Genomic DNA, 16,572 nt, shown 5'->3' with positions numbered 1-16,572 from the left:
ACTGGGTTCCACTGAGTGTTAGAAAATACCATCCATTTTCCACTGTACAAGGAAGCGTGAAGCTAGTGATCAACTACAGAACAATGCAAGTCACTACGCTGTCAGAGGGACAGTGGATTGCCCCCCCCCCAAGTTTGCTGACCCCTGTTTTATGGCATGGGTAGGCAAACTAAGGCCTGGGGGCCAGATCCGGCCCAATCGCCTTCTAAATTCGGCCCGAGGACGGTCCGAGAATCGGCGTGTTTTTACATGAATAGAATGTGTGCTTTTATTTAAAATGCATCTCTGGGTTATTTGTGGGGCATAGGAATTTGTTCATTCCCCTCCCCTAAATATAGTCCGGCCCCCCACAAGGTCTGAGGGACAGTGGACCGGCCCCCTGCTGAAAAAGTTTGCTGACCCCTGTTCTACCCAGAGGGACCAAAGGTGAGGGGAGGAGAGAAGAGAAGCAAAGGGGAATTTTGCTCCCCAACAGATCAGACGCAAATAGTTAAGGTAACGGGGATCTCTAGCTGGGGGTGAAGTTTTGTTTAAGAGAGAGAGAGAGCGATGCTATGAGTGGGCTGTAGAGAGGAGCCCACTCATAAATCATTTGCAGTAGATCATTTTCTTACCTCAAAGCGCCCCCCAAACTCGACGTCCTTCCCCCCTCGCCTTGCTCTGCAAACAGCGGAGCAAAAGCGAAAGTGAACCTTTTTGAGCAGAATGCAGAGGGACTTCCCGTTACTCCCGCCTCCAGCCAGGGAGGGTCCACAAATTCCTACTGGACACTGGTGCCTCTATTTTTCCATTGCATCTTTGGGTACAGGTGGAATATGAACTGAAATATTACATAGATATTATCACACACACATGCCGTACCACTTTTAGCACTAAATGTGGGTTAGTAGTCCTATTTTAGACATAAGAAAGGGCTTTAGCCGCACTTTTCTTTTGCCCCACTCTTTCCAGACAGACACTCCATGTCAGAGGGGCTCCCCCCCCCCCGGAAAACCGGCTCTTTCAAGCTGAATCAGAGCAAAGGAAAAGAGCACTGGGACAAAGAGCTTTAAATCACAGATCATGCATGGGAAAATCAGAGGAAAGGTAAACGTGGATAAGCCCAAAGATGCGAAACTTCTGACATGGTTCCTTTTATGAGTGCTAAGGGGTCTGGGTAAAAGGCGGATCTACACGGATCCTCATGGATCCTCCACTTTTTAAAAAATAACTTCAACAAATGCAGTGTCAAATCACACCTGGAAGGCACGCCTACAAACTGGACTATAAAAAACGTGGATCCAACACTTTGCTGCGCCGCAGCACCACAAAAACATGGATCTGAGGCACGGATCCGCATGAATTCATATGATTTTTATATTGAAACAAAATAAAAACACCATGATACTGTAGACCACATCTTAGTCTGTAGGCAGAAACAAAAAAATCACGCATCCACTGTTTCGTGGTGCCGCAATGGTGCAAAAACATGGTTAAAAAACACGGATCCTCATGAATCCTCATGATTTTTGCACTAGATCAGCCCAAACTCACCGTCAAATTACACATCATGTCCAGGGGCACAGCCTGCACCACAAAAATCACGGATCCACGGCTTCCTGGCCATACCGTGGCCCAAACACGTGGTTCCGAAGCATGGATCTTCATGGATCCTCATGATTTTTGCAGAAGACCAGCCCAAAGTCACTATCAGATCAAACACCATGGCCAGGGGCACAGCCTGCACCACAAAAATCACGGACCCATGGCTTCCTGGCCATACCGTGGCCCAAAAACGTGGTTTTGAAGCACGGATCCTCACGGGTCTTAACGCTTTTTGCAGTGGCCCACCCCAAACCCACTGTCAAATCACACATCATGTCCATGGGCACAGCCTGCACCACAAAAAAACTCGGATCCACACTTGCCTGGCCATACTGTGGCCCAAAAACGTGGTTCTGAAGCATGGATCCTCATGGATCCTCATGATTTTTGCACTGGATCAGCCCAAAGTCACCATCAGATCAAACATCATGGCCATGGGCACAGCATCCACCACAAAAATCACGGATCCATGGTTTCATGGTGAAACCGTGCCCCCAAAACGTGGTTCCGAACCACGGATCCTCATGGATCTTCATGCTTTTTACATTGGGCCACCCCAAACTCACCATCAAATCACACATCATGTCCAGGGGCACAGCCTTCACAACAAAAGACTAGGATTCACAGTTATCTGGCAACGCCATGGCCCAAAATCGTGGTTTTGAAGGTCGGATCCTCACGGATCCTAACGCTTTTTGCATTGGGCCAACCAAAACTCAATGGCAAATCAAATATCATAGCCAGGGGCACAGCCTGCACCACAAAAAATTCAGATCCACGGTTATCTGGAAACGCCATGGACCAAAAACGTGGTTTTGAAGCACGGGTCCTCATGGATCCTCATTATTTTTGCACTAGATCAGCCCAAAGTCACCATTGGATCAAACATCATGGTCAGGGGAATAGCATCCACCACAAAAATCACGGATCCACGGCTTCCTGGCCACTCCATGGCCAAAAAACGTGGTTTTGAAGCACGTATCCTCATGGATCATCACACTTTTTGCAATGGGGAACCCCAAATTCATCCTTTAATCAAATATCTTGTACATAACCACAGATCTGACCACAAACATCATGGATCTACTGCTTCATGGCCCTGGCCAGATGCTATCCTGGATATATTGGCCAATTTTTAGGTGGGTGTGCTGGAATGGAGGAAATGGAGGAAATGGAGTCGGCTGAATCTCTATCCATTAAAGATGGGTGTCCAATGGCTTGGCCAGAATAATTTCAGTTTGGTTTGCCAGCTCCCAGCTCTTCATGGGTCGCAATAGTCACCTGTAGCTGCCATCAGGAGTCCCGGTGTGATCCTGGATGCTTCTGTCTCTATGGAGGCATTGGTCACAAATGTATCCCCCATGATATTATTGCAAAAAACCTAGTAAAATGTGGGCTAGACAAAGCTACTGTTAGGTGGATTTGTAATTGGTTGACGGGCTGAACACAAAGAGTGCTCATCAGTGGCTCACCTTCATCCTGGAAAAAAAAAATGACTATTGGGGTTCCACAAGGTTCTGTCCTGGGCCAGGTGCTATTTAATATTTTTAGAAATGATTTGGATGATGGAATAGAGGGCGTGCTAATCAAATTTGCAAATGACTGCAAACTGGGAGGGGTTGCTAATACACCAGAGGACAGGGTCAGAATTCAAAATGACCTGAATAGCCTAGAGAGCTGGGCCAAAACCAACAATATGGAGTTCAATAGGGAGAAATATAAGGTACTACACCTGGATAGAAAAAATGAAATGCACAGGTGGGGGACACTTGGCTTGACAACAGTACCTGTGAAAGGGATCTGGGAGTCTTAGTCGACCACAAGCTGAATATGAGTCAACAGTGTGATGTGGCAGCTAAGAACACCAATGCAATTCTGGGCTGCATCAATAGGAGTATAGTGTCTAGATCAAGTGAAGGAATGCTACCATACTATTCTGGTTGGTTAGACCACACCTGAAATACTGTGTCCAGTTCTGGGCACCACAGTTGAAGAAGGATATTGTCAAGCTGGAGCATGTCCAGAGGAGGGTGACCAAAATGTAAATGGTCTGGAATCCAAGCCCTATGAGGAGAGACTTAGGGAGCTGGATTTGTTTAATCTAGAGAAGAGAAGATTAAGGAGTGACATGATAGCCATGTTTAAATATTTGAAGGGATGTCATGTTGAAGAGGGAGCAAGCTTGTTTTCTGCTGTTCTAGAGACTAGGAGGCAGAATAATTGATTCAAACTATGGGAAAAGAGATTCCACCTGGGCACGGTAATCCAGTCAGGGAAAAAGGGAGGCATACTATGTTTAGGGCACCGTTTCCAGCCCCTTCCCCTTTTCGGGGTGAGCATAGTGGATCCTAAAAGGGGCTGCTCAGTCATGGATACAGCTGCTCAGCTGCTCAACTGCCTCATTCCTTGAGTCAGAACGACTGAATCTGTATCCACCGCCCATGTGTCGGTTCATGACTAGGGGCTTCACATTCCTGCCCCCGTAGCCATTTAGTGATCGCCATGGGGGGAGGGTTTGGGGGGTTGGGTTGGGTTTTTGGAAGACGCCTGTGCGTGAATTTGTTTTAAGTGTGTAGATCAGTGCACGCTGACCAACGCACAGCCTTTGCAGTAGGGCTCTGTTCTGATGGCATGAGTAGTCACGACGAACTGGTGGATCCTATCTGCTGCAGCCTTCATCCACCTTCAGAACCGTTGTAACACACTGCTTGTTATCACCCGCCTGTTCTGCCGTTGAGGACTTCTTGGATCATTCTTTGTCTAGCTCCTTCCCTGTTATGTACTAAGCTTGGATCCTAGAACAATAGGCAAGTAGGATCCTAGAATGCAAGAACTGATTGGCTTGCAGGAAAAGACCAATCAGGCTCCAGGAGGGAAGCAGAATCAGCCAGTCAGACAGGACTCATTGTGTAAATAATGTATATAAAAGCCTGAGGTTTTGGGGGAAATTCAGTCACTGTTTTACAAGCTGCAATAAAGAGCATGAAATCACTACAGGACTCTGAGCATATTTAATTTTCTTTGACCTTACCACCTTGGGTGACCCTGCTGGGGGTACGAGATTCCCAACGGGTCACAAGGGTCATAGGAATGTGCAAGCCCACTCACCATGACAAGTGAGAGAACTGAGATAGATTGCACTGAGCCCTGGTCTCATTAGACAAAGCGTTCCACCAAAAAGGCTCTGGCTAAGGCTCTGGCTCTGGATATGTTTTGGGCCAGGGACCACCAGTAGGTTGCTGTTAGATGAGCGTCACACTCATGGGGGGTGTATTGGAAGATAATTCCCACAGATAAGAAAGGTCACAGACTGTTTAGGGCTTTAAAGATTAGCACCAAAACATTGAACCTGATTCGATACTCCCCCTGGAGCCAATCCAGCTGATGAACAACCAACTGAATGTGGGCTCTCCACAAAGTCCAAGTAAGAACTCATGCATCTGCATTTTAGACCATTTGGAGTTTCTGGAGCAGTCTCAAGAGTAGCCCTGCATATTTCTCTCTCTCTCTCTCTCTCTCTCTCTCTCTCTCTCTCTCTCACACATTTATACCCTGCACTCCCCGGCTCAGGTGTACAGCAAGTTAAAGTAGTCTAGTCTGCAGGTGACTACTGCATGGATCACCATGGCTAGGTTGGAAAGGGACAGGAACAGTACCGATCGCCTAACCTGACATAGATTCAAAAAGTCCAGTTTGGCTACATTTGTGACCAATGCCTCCATAGAGACAGAAGCATCCAGGATCACACCGGGACTCCTGATGGCAGCTACAGGTGACTATTGCGACCCATGAAGAGCTGGGAGCTGGCAAACCAAACTGAAATTATTCTGGCCAAGCCATTGGACACCCATCTTTAATGGATAGAGATTCAGCCGACTCCGTTTCCTCCATCCCAGCACACCCACCTAAAAATTGGCCAATATATCCAGGGTAGCATCTGGCCAGGGTCATGAAGCAGTAGATCCATGATGTTTGTGGTCAGATCTGTGGTTATGTACAAGATATTTGATTAAAGGATGAATTTGGGGTTCCCCAATGCAAAAAGTGTGATGATCCATGAGGATACGAGCTTCAAAACCATGTTTTTTGCCCATGGAGTGGCCAGGAAGCCGTGGATCCGTGATTTTTGTGGTGGATGCTGTGCCTCTGGCCATGATGTTTGATCCGATGGTGACTTTGGGCTGATCTAGTGCAAAAATAATGAGGATCCATGAGGATCCGTGCTTCAAAACCACGTTTTTGGTCCATGGCGTTTCCAGATAACCGTGGATCCTATTTTTTTGTGGTGCAGGCTGTGCCCCTGGCTATGATATTTGATTTGCCATTGAGTTTTGGTTGGCCTAATGCAAAAAGTGATAGGATCCGTGAGGATCTGACCTTCAAAACCACGTTTTTGGGCCATGGCGTTGCCAGATAACTGTGAATCCTAGTCTTTTGTTGTGCAGGCTATGCCCCTGGACATGATGTGTGATTTGATGGTGAGTTTGGGGTGGCCCAATGTAAAAAGCGTGAAGATCCATGAGGATCCGTGGTTCGGAAACACGTTTTGGGGGCACGGTTTCACCATGAAACCGTGGATCCGTGATTTTTGTGGTGGATGCTGTGCCCATGGCCATGATGTTTGATCTGATGGTGACTTTGGGCTGATCCAGTGCAAAAATCATGAGGATCCATGAGGATCCATGCTTCAGAACCACGTTTTTGGGCCACAGTATGGCCAGGCAAGTGTGGATCCGAGTTTTTTGTGGTGCAGGCTGTGAACCTGGCTATGATATATGATTTGACAGTGAGTTTGAGTTGGCCCAATGCAAAAAGCGTGAGGATCCGTGAGGATCCGTGATTCAAAACCAAGTTTTTGGGCCATGGAGTGGCCAGGAAGCCGTGGATCTCAGTTTTTTGTGGTGCAGGCTGTGCCCATGGACATGATGTGTGATTTGATGGTGAGTTTGGGGTGGTCCACTGCAAAAAGCGTGAGGATCCGTGAAGACCCGTGCTTCAAAACCACGTTTTTGGGCCACGGTATGGCCAGGAAGCCGTGATTTTTGTGGTGCAGGCTGTGCCCCTGGGCTGATCTAGTGCAAAAATCATGAGGATTCATGAGGATCCGTGTTTTTTAACCATGTTTTTGCACCATTGTGGCACCACGAAACAGTGGATGCGTGATTTTTTTGTTTCTGCCTACAGACTAAGATGTGGTCTACAGTATCATGGTGTTTTTATTTTGTTTCAATACAAAAATCATATGAATTCATGTGGATCCATGCCTCAGATCCATGTTTTTGTGGTGCTGCGGCGCGGCAAAGTGTTGGATCCACGTTTTTTATAGTCCAGTTTGTAGGCGTGCCTTCTAGGTGTGATTTGACACTGCATTTGTTGGAGGTATTTTTTAAAAAGTGGAGGATCCATGAGGATCCGTGTAGATCCGCCTTTTACCCAGACCCGTTTGTGAGTAAACATATTTTAACGTGTGTTCTCTTTCTATGCTACCTGTAAGGGAAAGTGGGAAACTTTGGAATAAAATTAGAAGTGGCTATTTTAAAGTTCTAAAAGCCTATATTTTCACACTTAACTTTGCTGCATGTTTTGTAATTTTAAATCTCTGCTGGGGCTCTCTCACCAAAGAGTATATGCCCCCATTGATCCCAGCATCCAGGGAATTCTGTTTTAGTCTTTAAGCAAACTAACTAAAATACCAACATTATAAGTCACTGTTTGTTTTATTGCACTGAATTTTATAATATGTTTTGAAATGTTGCTAGCCACCTGGAATCCTAATCTGGGAGAAATGTGGAATATAAATATATTAAATTAACAAATAAATAAGTCTCTCGCCTGCAGTTGCCTGGAGTCAGCTGAGAGCTTTAGCTTCCAGTAACTTCCACTCATCCCTCTGGCCTGTGGCCCTGGAGTGGAGCCAGAGAAGGGCCAGAACTGTCACCCACGCAGCTGGCAATTTGGAGTGGGAGTAAAAGAGAGAGAGACATGTATTAAGCCCTGCTCCCCCACTGGCTCTGTACACTTTGCAGTTGGTTAAAGGAAAATAAAGCAATGGTTGAATGCAACATTTCAGCACCTGAGCCGTGGTTACAATTTACCACAATCTGGGAACTAAAGCCATGGTTTGACGTGGGTCTGCAGACCATTACTGCTCATTCCAGCATTATTTCCATAGAGGAAATTTTAGTGAGGACAGTTTCTCCAGCCTTTCTGCTTATAAGACGAGAAGCAGGCTTCTACTGCACCCTGGATGCTAGGTGCTAACTCCCTGGGGCCCTGGGTTCCTGAGCACCAACAAAATTCCCCACAAATTTCAGGGCTAGGGCCATGCACACTGCATGGCACCCATGAAACCGGGCACCCACAGTCACAAAGCCAAGCTGACACTCTTGACTGCATCTTATTCTGCATGCCCTGCACAGAAAGGACTTTGCCTGACAGTCAAAACTCTGTGGTTTGATGAGAGTGTATAGAATCTTAAGGGGGCGCGGGTGGCGCGTGGGTTAAACCACAGAGCCTAGGTCAGCGGTTCGAATCCCCGCAGCGGGGTGAGCTCCCGTTGCTCAGTCCCTGCTCCTGCCAACCTAGCAGTTTGAAAGCACCTCAAAGTGCAAGTAGATAAATAGGTACCGCTCCGGCGGGAAGGTAAACAGCGTTTCCATGTGCTGGTCTGGTTTGCCAGAAGCGGCTTAGTCATGCTGGCCACATGACCTGGAAGCTGTACGCTGGCTCCCTCGGCCAATAAAGCAAAATGAGCACCGCAACCCTTTAACTTTATAGAATCTTAAACTTGGCTTAAGGCACAAAACCATTGTTAGAACTAGGCGATGTGCTAGCACTAACACCCACCCCAACCCAAAGTAGGTGAATAGAAACCAAAGACAGACATTTCCATCTACCAACACAGAATTAGAAATACAATGCCACTGATTGTGCCAGAAACCTTACCTGGGCAGGTGTTTTTGCTTGATATCTCAGCCTCATTCAGGCCTAGGATGCTGGCCAGGAGGACAGAGCCAAGTGTCCAAGAGCCATTATTAGCATTTCGTATAGGCACCAGGCTCAAAAGTGGTGATTCCTGCTCTGCAAGGGTTAGTAAAAATAAAATGAATTAAGACAGCTCGCCGCCTCCATACTGCATTCAGAACCCATCCATCTAAATTATTAGCTAGCATTTTCTCTCTGGGCCTCCTTTCTTTTGTTCTTAGCACAGTATCCTATCTGCCATTCTTTTTCCCAGTCGACTATTTCTTGTTCAATCTTTTCAAAGCTCTCAATAGACAGGCATTGATCAGACTACAGCTCAGCAGTAGGCCCTACACCCTACCTGTCAGGTGATGACTAGTGCTCTGGGCCATTAAAGTTGGGAAGCAATAGTTACTAGTTAAGTTATGCAACTCATTACGATATGGCATGGTGACCATTGCTTTTTAGAAAACACAAAATGAACTACAATTAACGTTAGCTAAAAGGCTGCATAGCTTAACGCATAAAGACAAATTGCCATGTATATGCCCTTGTGTAACTTGGTTTTGCAATTCTGTCACTTGCTGCAGTGAGTTCTTCCAAAGTATTAATCCTCCCCTCAATAAAATAGCTTTGAAAAAGGAATCAACAGATCAAAAAGGAACTAGCTAGCTATTTAATTGTGTCAGCTGAATGGAATCTGCCCTGAATAGCTGACACAAGAAAACAAAGGAAAGGGGGGAGTGATTGTAATTTAAACTCTTCTTGCCAGTTTTGCAGAAGTGTCCCTGTTGGGGGGAAAATGCTGGGACTTGGGTCTGATTCAGATGTGCAGTTCATAAGGGCTTGATGGGCTGGAGAGCTTGCAGGAACCAGTGCAGTTGCAGTGCGTACTATTCTCATTATGTTTCTTTTCCACCAGAAGATAGGATGTGGCACTTTGCACCAGCAGAGGCTTCTCAGCGTCACAGTGTACACAACAGACTTAAAGCTGGGTGGTGCTTTCCTCATTTCTCTGGCAGGACAAGCGTATCCCTATCCCTCAATTTGCATAGGGTTATCATTCTCTGCATCTCTCTCCCTATTTGTCACCTTATTACCACCTGACAAAGTAGCCCTCTTCATCATGTGATGGGATGCTCTTACATTGGGTGAGGCTGTGCTGGACTGATGAAGCCTATATATTAATAGCTGCTTACCCATAGGCTTCCATGCAGTCAAGACTCCCAGCTGCATAAGAGCTCCAGTTACATGGGAGACCACACATAAACAGCTGCTGGATGCATGGGGAGAAAGATTGACACTGGGATTTGCTGCCCCTGGTGGACCCTGCCAACTGAGGTGGTTCCCTCACCTTACCTCATGGGCGAGCTGACCCTGCTGTAGGGCATCTTAAAGATTTTTACAAAAAGAGACAAGTGACTGCCCTCTACAAGCTTACAATCTGAAAGACAAGTCAGACATAGGGAGTGGAGAAATGATTTTTTAGAAGAAAGGTAATAAAATTATGAGTTAATGTATTTAGGGATTAGTTTCCTATTTAGGTGGGGGGTTTGGATGGCAGCTGTGGAACAGTGCCAATCTTATTTATTAATTAATTTATTACATTTATTTTCCTCCAAGAAGCTCAGGGTGGTACAAATGGTTCTCTAACTCCCCATTTTATCCTCCCAACAACCCTGTGAGGTAGGTTAGGCCGAGAGACAGTAACTGCCCCATGGTCACCCAGTGAGCTTCAGGGCTGAGTGGGAATTTGAATCCTGGTCTTCCTGGGTTGCAGTCCAACACCCTAACTGACACACCACAGTGGCTCTGAACAAAAAGGAGAGAAAAAAGGAAATGTCAGAAGTGAGATTCAAACCCACGCCTCCATATGGAGACCAGAACACCCAATCCATTCACAGGAAGGCTTGTTCACTGCCTTGCGTCTGGCGCCTTGAGTCTGGCGCTCAGCCATCCTGACACTGCATTAATGCAAAGTCACAAGCTTGTCTCATGACTGCTAAGTCACACTTGCCTGGGGAGAACAGTTCCTCAGTTCCTGTAGTGAGATCAGTATGAAAGTATTAACTCAGGGGTCAGCAAACTTACCGTGCCTTGGGCCAGTGTCTCCAGCGCTGATCATGCAGCGGGCCGGAGGGCGGGGGAGCACGTGCCCATACGCGTGCGCACATGCTATTTCCGGCACACTTCTGGGTCGGAGGAGCACCGGAAATAGCTTGTGTGCATGTGCATGGGCCTCCTCCAACCTGGATGTGCACTGGAAATAACGCTTGCGCATGTGCACAAGCTATTTCTGGTGCTCCTCCGACCCGGAAGTGGGCAGCCGCACAGCGCAGCGCCAGTAAGTGGGCAACGGCAGTGGGCGGCGGGGGTCGCCGCGGGCCAGATAAATGAGTCCCTCGGGCCTTATCCGGCCCACGGACCTTAGTTTGTGGACCCCTGTATTAACTGTTCCATATCAGGACAAGGCCATGGTGTATTGTTATCTGAGTGGAGCAGGGAAGAGTACTTCCCCTACAGGGAAGAGTACTTCCAGATTGCAGGAAGACGGATTCATCTTTAATGGTAGGAAAGGGATTTTTTAATTCTTTAAAATTTCATTTATATCCCACCTATTTCTCCAAGGAGCTCAAGGTGCCGTGCATGGTTCTCTGTCTCCTCATTTAATCTCCACAACAACCCTTTGAGGTAGGTTAGGCTTAGAGGCAGTGACAGGCCCAAGGTCACCCAGTGAGCTTCATGGCCAAGTGGGGAGTTGAACCCTGGCCTCCCAGTTCCTAGTCTCATGCTCCGATCACGATGCCACACTAATTGGCCAAAAGGACCACAAAACGGTTAAGATGCTATAGAATACAGATTGCAATGGAGAAAAAATGGTGTATGGGGGGGGGGGAGGACTGGGCTATTTTTATCCAGAAGGGCCAAAGTTGCAGGAAGAAAAGCAAAGATGGATTTTGTCCCAAATGGTCTGCATTTTTGTTTAAATGAATGGGCGAGAGAATGTGTGTGTGTGTGTGTGTGTGTGTGTGTGTGTGTGTGTGTTTAGACAAGCCCACTCAGAAAGCAAATGCATGAAATCATTTCCTAACCTCAAAGCTTGATTTCCCTTCCTCCTCACCCCCCCCCCCCCCCGTAGCTGCTGAGCATCATTGAAAGAAGGCTTTTCTAAATAGGAGCCATAAATAATTCTCCACTGACCCCAGCGCCCTCAGCCAGGGAACATCAACAAATGCTTTACCAGACACTGTTCAACACTTAGGATAGTGCATGTAGAAAGGTGAGATAAATTGAAATCCTGCACAAGTGAGGTTCCCCATCCCTGCTGTAAAACAACAGAGGGAAAAAGAGAGGGGGGAGGACCATTCCTTCTCTTATTAGGCTTTTTTGTCTTTGTTATTTAATGCAGAGGGATATTTAGGTGGCAGAAAACTGATAGATGTTCGTCTTTCCTATATTACTATGTTGTCACATCTACATACTAATTCTTACTGCTGATTGTTGTAACCCACCCTGGAGCCCTAGAACAAAGGGCAGGATACTGTATATGTTTTAGAAATCAATAAATCAAATAGCCATTCAGTTCACAGGCACCCCTCCTCCTCCCTCCTCCCCCCATAGTCTTTATGTGAGTGGATTAGATGGGAGAGTAAAAATGTTTAAAATAGGAAATTATAATTTCAGAGTGGAACCCCCCCACTTCATTACTCCAGGTGTGGAAAACCTCTGGCTCTCCAGATGTTGTTGAAGTACAACTTCCACCAGCCCCAGCAAACATGACCAGTGGGCAAGGATTATGGGAGCTGTAGTTCTGCAACATTCGGAAGGCCAAAGGTTTCCCTCACTTTCATTTATTCAATATTATCTTAATACCTGAAAATAAATGACACGACATTGGTGGCAGAGGTGCGCTGGAGTTCATTAGCAAAATTTGACACTGCAGACCTCAGTCTCAACTGAAACTAGGAGTACCTTATTATTATTTTATTAAATTTATATACTCCCCTTCATCCAAGGATCACAGAGTGGTTTACAATATAAAAACACAAGAATACATAACATAGTGACAAATAAAAACTTTTGTCACTACAGCAAATTATTGTTACACTTCAGGTGTCTTCATGCTGTGTTTTTGACCTACATACCATCAGTGGCCACTAGCTGGGAGGAATGGATCACATCCAGTCTGACTGGACCCTGTGTTTGGTTTTGTTTCCTATGTTGAGTAGCCGTTTGTTTGAGCAGCAGGAGCGTCAAAGTTTCACATTAACCACCCATTAACTTGCTGTGGTGCTGTAGGGCATAAAGTTGGGAGCTTGCCATGGCCTTACAAGCTGGTAGCCAATGCACTAGTTTTGTTAGTAAAAGACTAAGGAAGTGTCAGAGTACTTTTGCTGGCTGGTTCATTGCTGCAACAGACTAGCATGGCTGCTCCTTGTCATTGCATAGGCTCAGAGATCCAGGAACAACTTGGGCACCACCACACGTGGCTTGAAACATATTAAACTTGATTAGACCAGCTAATGATAGGTGTATGTCTAAACCAGGGGTGGGGAACCTCAGGTCCTGGGGATGAATGCAGGCCTCTCTATCTAGCTGCTGGGATTCCTCCCTGTCCTCAGGTTGTATCCTTCACCAGGCTTGCTCTACTGCTCCCTCCAGCAGTGGTTTTGTCTGGCTGAAATGTGCTCTTGAACTGCGATAGTACCCATTGCTTGCCTGCCTGGGAGAGAAGTGTACCGTGTATGACTTTTGCATGGCAGGAATAAAACCCAATGCACAAAGGTAAAATTAACAGTTAACGTTTTGTCTACTTTCCCCTCTAGCTCCCCACACCACGAATCTGTGGCCCACAGATGGCTGCCCATGAGGGGATGAGGCCCTTGAGTTGAGATGGATTCCTTGCCTCTGTTCTAAGCAATGCATTATATCTGGAGAAAGGTGCAGTTTTTATTGAGAATGGTGTTATAAGAATTCTAAGGTCTCAAATATAGAACAAATATTCATAAATGCACACATATCTAAATATATAAACCATGTGTCTGAAACAATACAGTGGTACCTCGGTTTTTGAGTGTCTTGGAAGCCAAACATTTTGGTTTTTGAGTGCTGAAAACTCGGAAGTAATTGCTTCCGTTTTTGAACGTGCCTCAGTAGTTGAACGGCTTCCACTGTGTGTTTTTCAATTTTTCCAATTGAACTTGCAGCCAGCCCTTTGTGCCTCGGTTTTCGAACGTTTCAGAAGTTGAATGGTCTTCCGGAATGGATTATGTTTGAGAACCTAGGTAACACTATTTAGGAGAGCAATTCTGAAGCCATTTTGACTCTCCCAATAACCTCAAAATATTTCTCTGCAGTAAGGGAGGCAAATGGGAAAAGCCTTTCTATTGTCTTTTCATTTACAAATCCTGTCTTAAGGGCATATTTGTGTATGAATAGAGTGAGCCTGGGACGCGGGTGGTGCTGTGGGTAAAAGCCTCAGCGCCTAGGGCTTGCCGATCGAAAGGTCGGCGGTTTGAATCCCCGCGGCGGGGTGCGCTCCCGTTGCTCAGTCCCAGTGCCTGCCAACCTAGCAGTTCGAAAGCACCCCCGGGTGCAAGTAGATAAATAGGGACTGCTTACTGGCGGGAAGGTAAACGGCGTTTCCGTGTGTTGCGCTGGCTCGCCAGATGCAGCTTTGTCACGCTGGCCACGTGACCCGGAAGAGTCTCCGGACAGCGCTGGCCCCCGGCCTCTTAAGTGAGATGGGCGCACAACCCTAGAGCAGACTCAAGACTGGCCCATACGGGCAGGGGTACCTTTACCTTTACCTTAGAGTGAGCCTGTGACCTGGATTCAGGAACTAAAAGAATGGCCAGGCTGCCCAGGTAATGCAACCAGTGACCATTATCAAGTATCCTGGCAGACAGGATTTCTGCTGTAGACTATTTTGTCTACAAAATAGTAGACAATATTGGTAGAAATATTAGTAGAAATATTGGATTTCGGTTCCGGTCATCCAAGCTGATATGGCTCATCTTCCTTTGAGCCCAGCAGAGCATTAAAACAACAAAGTCCACAATGGAAGGATGAGATAGTATGGGCTACTCGCCATGCTTTATTACTAAGCTATGCAGAGAGCAAAGAAATATACATGTTCTCTCTATGAGAAGCAGAGAGCAACTGAACAAAAGAAATGAACAGAACAAAGGAAACAGGAACCCAGTAACGTCACATCCCGTCTCCCTTTCTCGTGAGAATCCAACAGTATCTGGACTGTGGAATGTAAACAGTCCTGTGGCTGCAAGCAGCTGCTCAGTGAGAAACAGAAACTAACATAGACTACCTCCTATGATGTATGTATGGTGATTTTGGGGTGGTCTTTGGCTAAGGAGGTTGCACAATGTCAAAAGCCTTTAAAGGTTCCTGCATACTTTTGTTCTAGGTCTCTCCCTCCTTGGAAGGAGGGAAGGTATCTCTGTTGCAACAGAAGAATAAATATCTGCCTTGCTTTCCACTGGATCCTGCCTCCATCCATTCTTCTCTGACCATCATGGACTTAGAGGACTCTAGGAGTCCCATGGAGAGTTGGGCAACAAAAGCCAAACCTCAATTTTTACATCAAAGGATTACATTACAACGAAACTGATTGTTTAATGCTCCTCTCTTAGACAATGGTCACGTTTTTGTGCAAATGTATGTCAAGTGTTTCCGGAAGCGTGCTGAGTGGTGACTCACATGCCTTACAGTGCGTGGCTGGCAGCAGGTATACAAACATCTCAGTTACACTGCTGTTTACCAGAGGAATTCCAGGGAAACCGGCTTTTCCAGTGACCGGGTTTTCTCTTGCTCCTGTGGGAGGAAAATGGGGGCTGGGGTGTGGACTATAAGCCCAGAGGAAGCTGAGTTTTCACTGTAGGAGAAACTGGAGGAACTGCAATCTTAAGAAGAAGAAAAAAGAATTGTTGTGGAGCTAAAGAATCTAGCCATTTGATTTTGATGCACAGTGACTGTCCTTTTCTGGCCTAAACGAGAGGCAAACCAAGGCCTAGAACCTGTGACCCAGCAGCCAATATTCAAATTCTAGAGCAGAGGTGGGCAGAAAATAGATTTGGAACTACAGGTAGATATCTGGGTAATATGCAGTAGATTAGCTCATTCCATTCATTTCACCAGGTCTGCTCTGAGTAGGGCTGGGCAATAACTGGTTTTCAGTATCACGATATATCACCAGCTATATGTCAATATATCAAAATATTCTTGTTTGCCTCACAAATTTTCTTTTGGATTCAGGTCAGGGCTTGTGGGGTCAGAGTCTGGTGATGTAGTCCCTCAGAGACTCCACCAGAGGGATGGAAAATCTCTCTCTGATTGCCTATAAAGTCAGCTAGCCACAGAGGTGGGGAGCAAGAGCACTTTGGGAGAGAATATAAAAGGAGCAGTTTCTAAGGGAGTTGGTTACATAGGGCTTGATTTAAGAGGAGAGATAGGGAGTAGGGTAGGATCTGACTGAGGGAGAACCGGTCCTGAGTTAAGCATCCATACTGAGAGGAGACTATCCTTAGCAAGAGGACAGAGCCTCACAGCTTGGATAGGGAGACCGTGTTGAGGGTATGTGAAAGATATATAGACAGGAGTGTTCTGGGAGGGCTGTGACTGAAGCCAGACAGGTAGAACCTGTGGGAATACAGGCTACCTCTTGTGAAGGAAGCTGTATGGTGTTAAAAGTATTTAACTGCCATAACTATGTAACAGAAACTGATTTTCAGCCAAACTGTGTTTAAGCCTGAGACATCCTATAGCTAGTTAAAGTAAATAAGTTAACTTCTACCTGAAAGAACACATTTTCTGACCCACTTTGTTTCACAAACTTCTTTTTGTTTAATAAAACTTTGCTTGTTTGTTTGATCATTTTCTGCCTGAGACTCGAATCACAAAGTTTTCCCTCACACAAATTTGTAAAACTTTGTATCCCATTGGTGTACAGAGAATTGGTGCGCATTATATTTAATAGGGGGCAGATAGCGGGGTGAGTCTGTCACATTA

At 46.1% G+C, this 16,572-nt stretch overlaps 1 protein-coding gene across 1 annotated transcript in view; it reads right to left on the bottom strand.

Annotated features, from left to right (window-relative positions):
* The window catches only part of LOC309326367 (von Willebrand factor A domain-containing protein 5A-like), a 35,305-nt gene extending 34,552 nt beyond the window's left edge, over positions 1-753 (bottom strand). Inside the window, exon 1 of the mRNA XM_081834999.1 lies at positions 615-753. The gene's annotated coding sequence lies outside the window, so the exon portion shown is untranslated. The remainder of the gene's footprint in view (positions 1-614) is intronic.
* Between the last annotated feature and the right edge of the window lie 15,819 nt (positions 754-16,572).

Source organism: Podarcis erhardii (assembly GCF_964252035.2).
Source record: "Podarcis erhardii genome assembly, chromosome: 13".
NCBI classification, from domain to species: Eukaryota; Metazoa; Chordata; class Lepidosauria; order Squamata; family Lacertidae; genus Podarcis; species Podarcis erhardii.
Note: the sequence above shows the minus strand (reverse complement) of the source record. Positions and strands in the feature narration are given on the sequence as shown.